Source organism: Dreissena polymorpha, chromosome 6 (genome assembly GCF_020536995.1).
Source record: "Dreissena polymorpha isolate Duluth1 chromosome 6, UMN_Dpol_1.0, whole genome shotgun sequence".
Lineage (NCBI taxonomy): Eukaryota > Metazoa > Mollusca > Bivalvia > Myida > Dreissenidae > Dreissena > Dreissena polymorpha.
The window spans coordinates 75,231,904-75,239,873 of NC_068360.1; the positions used below are offsets into that span (position 1 = coordinate 75,231,904).

A 7,970-nucleotide genomic window follows, 5' to 3' on the forward strand; every position below is an offset into this window, starting at 1 on the left:
AAGATGCAAATTTCTCAGAGAAAGCAAAAAGGAAACACAATGAAAACAAAACAAAACACCAGTTATATAAATAATTATAACTACTTATCCAATCAAGAGAGATTCAGTGTGATGAATGAGTGAGCTTCCGTATATTAATAATGGAGAATGCTTTTTAGGTGAGCTGATTTCAGATACAATTTATGGTTTTATATATCTGAAACATTTGATTCATTTCGTTACTAAACCTTGCAAGAGGTACAAGCATTTTTCATTTGCTTAAACCTACTATCTTTAGTTTCTTTCTTCATATGGTTACTGGTGAGTCATTTTATTATTTTAAGTGTATTTACTTGTATACTTGTTAAAATTGTAATCATTATATTATTTGAATGATATTGTATTTATCAATTATCTGATTTATAATTTATGATAATACTTATAATACTTTATGTTATTATATTTCATACCATTATCAATTATATAATTAAAACTAGGCGAAAGCATTCTTGAGTTATCATCCGGAAACCATTTTACTGTTTCGAGTCACTGTGACCTTGACCTTTGACCGAGTGACCTGAAAATCGAAAGGGTCATTTGCCAGTCATGATCAATGTACATATGAAGTTTCATGATCCTAGGTGTAAGCATTCTTGAGTTATCATCCGAAAACCATTTTACTATTTCGAGTCACTGTGCCCATGACCTTTGACTTAGTGACCTGAAAATCAATATGGGTCATCTGCCAGTCATGATCAATGTTCCTATGAAGTTTCATGATCCTAGGCCTAAGTGTTCTCATCCGGAAACCATCTGGTGGACGAACCGACGGACCGACATGTGCAAAACAATATACCCCCTCTTCTTCAAAGGGGGGCTTAATAAAAGTTGGCAACTATAACCCCTTGTGTCAATACACAAACCCCGCTACATAACCAAACTGAAATACCTGTGTATTTAACTTAACAGTTATAAAACACCATTTTTCAAAAGTGTATATTTTACATGAAAAATAAATAAAAATGCTAAGAATATAAAAACACATACTTTCTAAAATTTAAAACAGTAACATTACATCATTGTTTCATCATTTAGTAGTAAGTCTGCACATTGGCCTTTAACCAAAAAACAACAACACATTTCCATGGTAATTATGGCAGTACTTATTATTTTCACTAGTCTGTATGTTTCAAGTCAAACCGGAGTATGTACTGAGAAAAATTATAAAAGTTGTTAAAGATGAAAAATGGATCAAGAATGTTTTTTTAAATAGGTCCCAGAGGGCCTGTGTCGTTCAAACAAATACCATACAATATTCAGATGCAACCTCAATTGCAGGCTCCTTATCTTTGTTGTTTAGGTCTAGGATAATAATAATTTTTATAACATGCATATAAGGAAAACGCCATGGTCCCCAGTGTATAACTAGACACAAATTGAAAATCAAATCTTGGTTGAACCCTCAACAGGGATAGAACCTCTGACAACTGGAGTACTGGAGTAAAAGTCTACTGCTTTGACTACTCGGTCATTTGTGGTCATACAATGTGGACGGTATTTTATACTTTATATAAGCAATTCTCGTAGTTTCACAAAATATAACAACGACAACAGAACTTTCCATATTATTCAATCGTTTTGCATTGCAACGATTTATAATTTTATAAACCACTTTAGTGGTGGGGGACATAAAAATCTGAAACAATTTTGACAATTTACCAAAACTTGAAAAGGCCCCTTTAATAAAAAGCAAAAAGGTGTGGCTTATTTTCATCCCAGGGACATTATATGATCAATCAAAAATATTTTGACAATTTACAGAATGAATCCGAATTCGGTCAGTATCAACAAGGCTGACTAAACGCTTGAAAATGTCCAGATTGGATCCAATTTTGTTAAGTATCAATAGTGCACGCTAGGCTCTTGAAATTGTATATAATGGATCCAATTTTGCCAAGTAACAATAGTGCTGGGTACACTCTTGAAAATGTCCAGAATGGATCCAAATTCGGTCAATTTCAACAGGACTGGATACACTCTTGCAAATTTCCAGAATTGATCCAGTTTCGGTCAGTATCAATAGAGCTGGCTAGACTCTTGAAATTGTACAGAATGGATCCAATTTTGGAAAGTATCAATAGAGCTGGCTAGACTCTTGAAATTGTCCAGAATGGATCCAATTTTTGTAAGTATCAATAGATCTGGCTATACTCTTGAAATTGTCCAGAATGGATCCAATTTTGGTCAGTATCAATAGAGCTGGCTATACTCTTGAAATTGTCCAAAATGGATCCAATTTTGGTAAGTATCAATAGAGCTGGCTAGACTCTTGAAATTGTTAAGAATGGATCCAATTTTGGAAATTATCAATAGAGCTGGCTAGACTCTTGAAATTGTCCAGAATGGATCCAATTTGGTAAGTATCAAGAGAGCTGGCTTGACTCTTGAAATTGTCTAGATTGGATCCATTTTCGGTAAGTATCAATAGAGCTTGCTAGACTCTTGAAATTGTCCAGAATGGATCCAATTTTGGTAAGTATCAATAGAGCTGGCTAGACTCTTGAATTTGTATAGAATAGATCAAATTTTGGTAAGTATCAAGAGAGCTAGTTAGAGTCTTGAAGTTGTCAAGAATGGATCCAATTTTGGTGAGTACCAATACAGCTGGCTTGACTCTTAAAATTGTCCCGAATGGATCAAATTTTGGTAAGTATCAATAGAGCTAGCTAGAGTCTTGAAAGTGTCCACAATTGATCCAATTTTAGTAAGTAACAATAAAGCTGGCTTCACTCTTGAAAATGTCCAGAATGGATCAAAACTCGGTCAATTTCAACAGGACTGGATACACTCTTGCAAATGTCCAGTATGGATCGAGTTTTGGTCAATATCAATAGAGCTGGCTACACACTTGAAAGTCTCCAGAATGGATCCAATTTTGGTTAGTATCAATAGAGCTGGCTAGACTCTTACAATTTCCAGAATGGATCCAATTTTTAAGTATCAATAGAGCTGGCTAGACTCTTGAAGTTGTTCAGAATGGATCCAATTTTGATAAGTATCAATATAGAATTTTATGGTCATTAGTTATTGTTTCTCTCCTTCACTTGCTAATGCTCGTGTGCTATTAGCTACAAGCATGTGAATTAATATTGCATGTTTGACTTCTTGATCCTGATGTTGTTGAGGCATGGTCAAGGTCCTACTTCTTGTATGTTTAAATTTCTATTTGAAGTTTATTTGCTGTTTATTTTCAACTTTCAATCACAATAGTAGATTTTTCTCTTTATCCGTCCATGGTCTGTTGGCGATATTTTATGCGCATGTCCACTCTTTGATTTCTACATTCAAGCCTCTGTGTCCACACAAACTTAAAGAAATTGTTCTAATTACTGTCCCCCTGGGCAATATTGGATGTAAACCTTCTGGCATGAACGCCTTGCTCAACAATCTGCAAATTAAAACCAGAAAATCCATTACTAAGTTGCATCACTTTAAAAAACAAACAAACAAAGGGGCTCTTCAACATACATGGTGTCACATGAATAAAATACAATGGAAAGGTCAAAGCTGTTCAAACCTGTTCAACATACATGAAAGTGTGGAGCAATTTTGAAGGATATTTTAATTAAACATGATACTGCTTATTAATCTACATCTCTTGGCCTTGTGGTTTCATTGAAAATGTTTTCAATTGTCACTGTTTGTTTATTTTGGTTAAAATCAAAACAATTGGCTGCTAATTAAGATTTCTGAGCACCAACGTTGTTTCAGGTCAGATAATACATGTATATGATTAAAATAACATTTACAGACACCACAGTGGATAACAAGATGATGTTTTAAGCTAAATATATAAGCTATAAGTCACATTGTTTCAGAGACGATTTTTTGCTGTTATCACTCTGGTTGACTTGCTAACATAACTAATGAATGATATGCAATGCTTTCGCTTTGAAAAAAGAACAGTTCAACACCTGAGCACGGAACATTCCATGAAAGTTTTATCATGGATCGCTTAGTGTTTCAGAAGAAAATGATATCAGTTATTTCAGTTAAAGATGTTAACACACCACCACAGAAAATAACCATTCACAATATCTCATAATGGATCATTAACAGTATTTCTTAAACTACTCCAGATGATGATTAATCTATTTATCAAGGGTGGTGCCGTGGTCGAGTGGTAACACTCTGGTCTACCATCCCAGAGGTCCCCAGTTCAAATCCCGGCCGGGGCACTGGAAATATCAGAAATGCTTCAAGTGTTTCCCACCCAACTAGAGATGTACTGGTATGAAACCCAGGTAATTCTCGCGTGTATCGGTGCTATACACTGAGCACGTAAAAGAACCAAGGTATCTATTCGCAAAGAGCTAGGGTATCGCACCCGGATTCCTTGTATCCCAATACTGTCTCTTCTGCTTGCTGTCTCTTCAGCAAAAACCAAAGGACCCCATTGGAAATAAGTGCTTGCACTTTCATGGGTTATCCTTGACCGCAAGGTCAAAATAAATACATACATACATACATAATGTACAAGTCATTAATTGCAATTAACTTATCTTCTTTGCAGTCTCTTGTCTTTTTTTACTTATTATTATTACAAATTCATAAATTAATGTTAGATTACCAAAAGTTATAATAAATGATATGCACATGCTGACTATCACAACAATTCATATATTTGATTATTTTATTAAATTTCAGTACATCTGAGTTCCACAGGTGGTTTTAATTTAGTATTTGTTTTTATCAGAGTTCATGAATCTGCAGTAACAGTATTATTAACTGAATAGATCAATTCAATACAGGGAAAATACTTGTAGATTTAAGGCTAGTAGACCTACTGCCAATGTATACATTTTGGGCTGAATTAACTATGATACCTTATCTGATAACAGTTCATATTAATCTATTTTTTTTAACTCTAAAATTCCAAATTTTTGGTGTTAACAACACATCTTCCACAACGTCACTGGAATATTGACTGAAAGCGGTCACCAAGATACTGTTTTTTTCTTATCACCCTACTGAAGTATGATTTCATTTAAAGCCACACACCTTGAAATTAAGCACATGTTGATCAATACATATAGATGCAATTTAAAAGTGTGCAAAATTGTCCTTCAATCTATAGCCTAGTTAGCAAGTAAATTTTTATTCTGTTTAATTTTAAAACCGAAAGTATAATTTCTTTACGTGTACGTCCGTTTCGTCAAACACGATTATTTTTAAGTTTTAAAGCGCAAAAAAGACGGATTTCTACTTTGTAACCAATAGATATATTCTTATTGAGATAGATAAAATTAAATCTATAGCCTAGTTAACAAGTAATTTATTATTTTTCAACTGGTACCGCTTTTAAAACCGAAAGTAGGATTTCTAGACGTATACGTCCATTTTCGACAAACGCGATTATTGTTAAGTTTCAAAGCGCAAAAGAGACGGATTTCTACCTTGTTACCACCAGACATATTCTAATTGGCATAGATAAAATATGTTTCTTATTTATACTTAAATTTACTATGCCATGTATTTCATTTCAAGATGTGTGGCTTTAAAGCACACCTTGAAATGAAATACATGTTAATCAATACATATAGATGCAATTTTAAAGTGTGCAAAATTGTCATTAAATCTATAGCGTAGTTAGCAAGTAATTTATTAATTTTCAAACGATACTGCTTTTAAAACAGAAAGAAGGATTTCTATAGACCAGTTCACGTGTGACGTCACCCGCACCTGCATGTTTACATCCGGACTACATTGGTAGGCAAAAGAAAGACACAATCAATGGGAAGAAATAGAGCATGATCGTTCATATTTACACGATTTTATTTTTGAACATGCCAACAAGTTGTTCTACTTTACTGAAACACAGATTGAAAACAAGCAATAAATAGATCAATTCCAAATAAACAACATATAAAAATTAACTAAAATGGTATTTGTCTGGGAAAACTAACACGTTGACACATTAAATAAACATTTAATTAAATTAAATGCCAAATTTTTCATTTCATTGTTTGCATCAATCTTAAAATCATGTAAGCCTTTGTATTACTGTGTTATAGTTCTGCATAAACCTATTATCGCGTTTTTATCAAATATTGTCCAGACTTCACTAACAACATGGTGTAAACCACACTTGGTGGCAGATGACAGTCTGGGCATTCAACACAATTGAGGATACCACCATGTCTTCTCTTTCTGGTAGTATTAAGCAGTCATTTGGTTAAATTATTTACCGCTGAAATACTTAACAGTTGTTTAAATTAGATATGTTACATATTGTACAAATTAAAAGTCATGTCCAATATGGATTATCAGAAATTGTAATTAGTAAAGATATTAGCCCGTTTCATTTATAAAAAATAAAGTATTCAATAAGTATATAATTTACGTAGAAAACATTTAACGTATTTAGCGGGTATCAGTTAATTAAAACCACGTCATTCTGAATGATTCTGTATGATGATTTAATGTTACAGCAATGCACGAACGACATCATAAAAACAAGAAATTACGCTTAACACCAACGGGGGTAAATAATGTTTTCAAAAAATAATAATAAAACAATATGTATATAGATATATGTGTGTTAAAATGTTAAATATGTGTCACGCATACTACTAGTAACAAGTTTTCAATATACATGAATACACAGTTCAATTCGCATCATGTAAAGTTGTGTTTTTCAGCTGTATGTTAATTTTCCTCAATAGTGTCATTCTCTGTACAAAACCCATCAAAATTAAAATTACATGTAAATACCGTCATGCACTTCGCTTATAACAGGGCTTTGAAGTACATAATTTTCAAAGCACCCCTTACACTTTCTATCACTCATTTTTATCAAACTAGCGTACTCATGCCATTGATAATTATTATTTTATAATTAGATGTATTATTATTGTAATTTATTGAAGCTTTTATGCAAAAAATAATACCGCTAATACATTATAGAGCTCTTTGTTGTGTCAAATTGCCGGTCTTTCAGTCTTCAGACAATCTTTACTTTGATACTTATGACGCATTGTTTTAAGATGCAAATAAATGTATTAATAAATTCTTTTTGCACTAAATTTTATATTTTTGAAATATTATTTAGGTGTTGTTTTTTTAGGACCTTCTTTTCGATTCATTTACTAAACAAGTGTCGTTATCCATATGTTTTGCGCTACTTTAACCCATGCTTTTGCCTACCAGTGCATTGCGCATGTGCAAAAATCAAAACAATAACAATGAACTGCTCTATATGTAAATTGTATACGTCCATTTTGACAAATGCGATTATTTTGAAGTTTTTAACCACAAACAAAATGGATTTCTACCTTGTAACCACCATATATATTCTAATTTGCATAGATAAAATATGTTTCTTATTTATAATTAAATTTACTATGTCAAATAAGTTGTGTGGCTATAAGTAATTAACTGCAGACTCAGTCACTCTGTTTTAATATATTCACGCCAAAATGGGGGTACGCGTGTGACCGTGCAAAACATAGCTTTACCTTTTAACATACAGGCCTTCAGCAAAGAACTTTGACCACAAGGCATCCCTGTGCCTAAATCTTTAATGTATTACATTTTATAACCAATTTGTGTTGCTTTGATTCATCAATATTATGTATTTAAAATGACATATAAACATTTATAATAGAAAGATCCATCAGCTTTTAAACGACTTTTTATTTTTAGCCTACCTGAATTTTCGCAACAGTTTTTAGTTTCAATTCAATTGACGACAATTCGCTTCACTCTTAAAATTTTATTTAGTCTTTAGTCCATTCTGGACCGTCGAGAAACATTCGTTCCCTTCAGCATTCTTTGACAGACTTGACAGACATCTTGGAAATACGACTACTTTGCGGTGAGGCCGCCTTTTTACGGCCAACTTTAGTGGTATCCTATATAGCAAAATAAAAGGATCCATTCTAGACTCCACGCACACTACAAATTGACGGATTTGCTCCCTGTAATTGGAA

At 33.0% G+C, this 7,970-nt stretch overlaps 1 long non-coding RNA gene across 1 annotated transcript; it reads right to left on the minus strand.

Moving 5' to 3' along the window:
• Positions 1-1,126: 1,126 nt before the first annotated feature.
• On the minus strand, positions 1,127-7,931 carry LOC127833623 (uncharacterized). Its single transcript, XR_008027507.1, has 2 exons — positions 7,689-7,931; positions 1,127-3,427 (listed from the first exon to the last, which is right to left on the minus strand). It is a non-coding gene; the product is annotated as an uncharacterized LOC127833623 (long non-coding RNA).
• Positions 7,932-7,970: the final 39 nt, after the last annotated feature.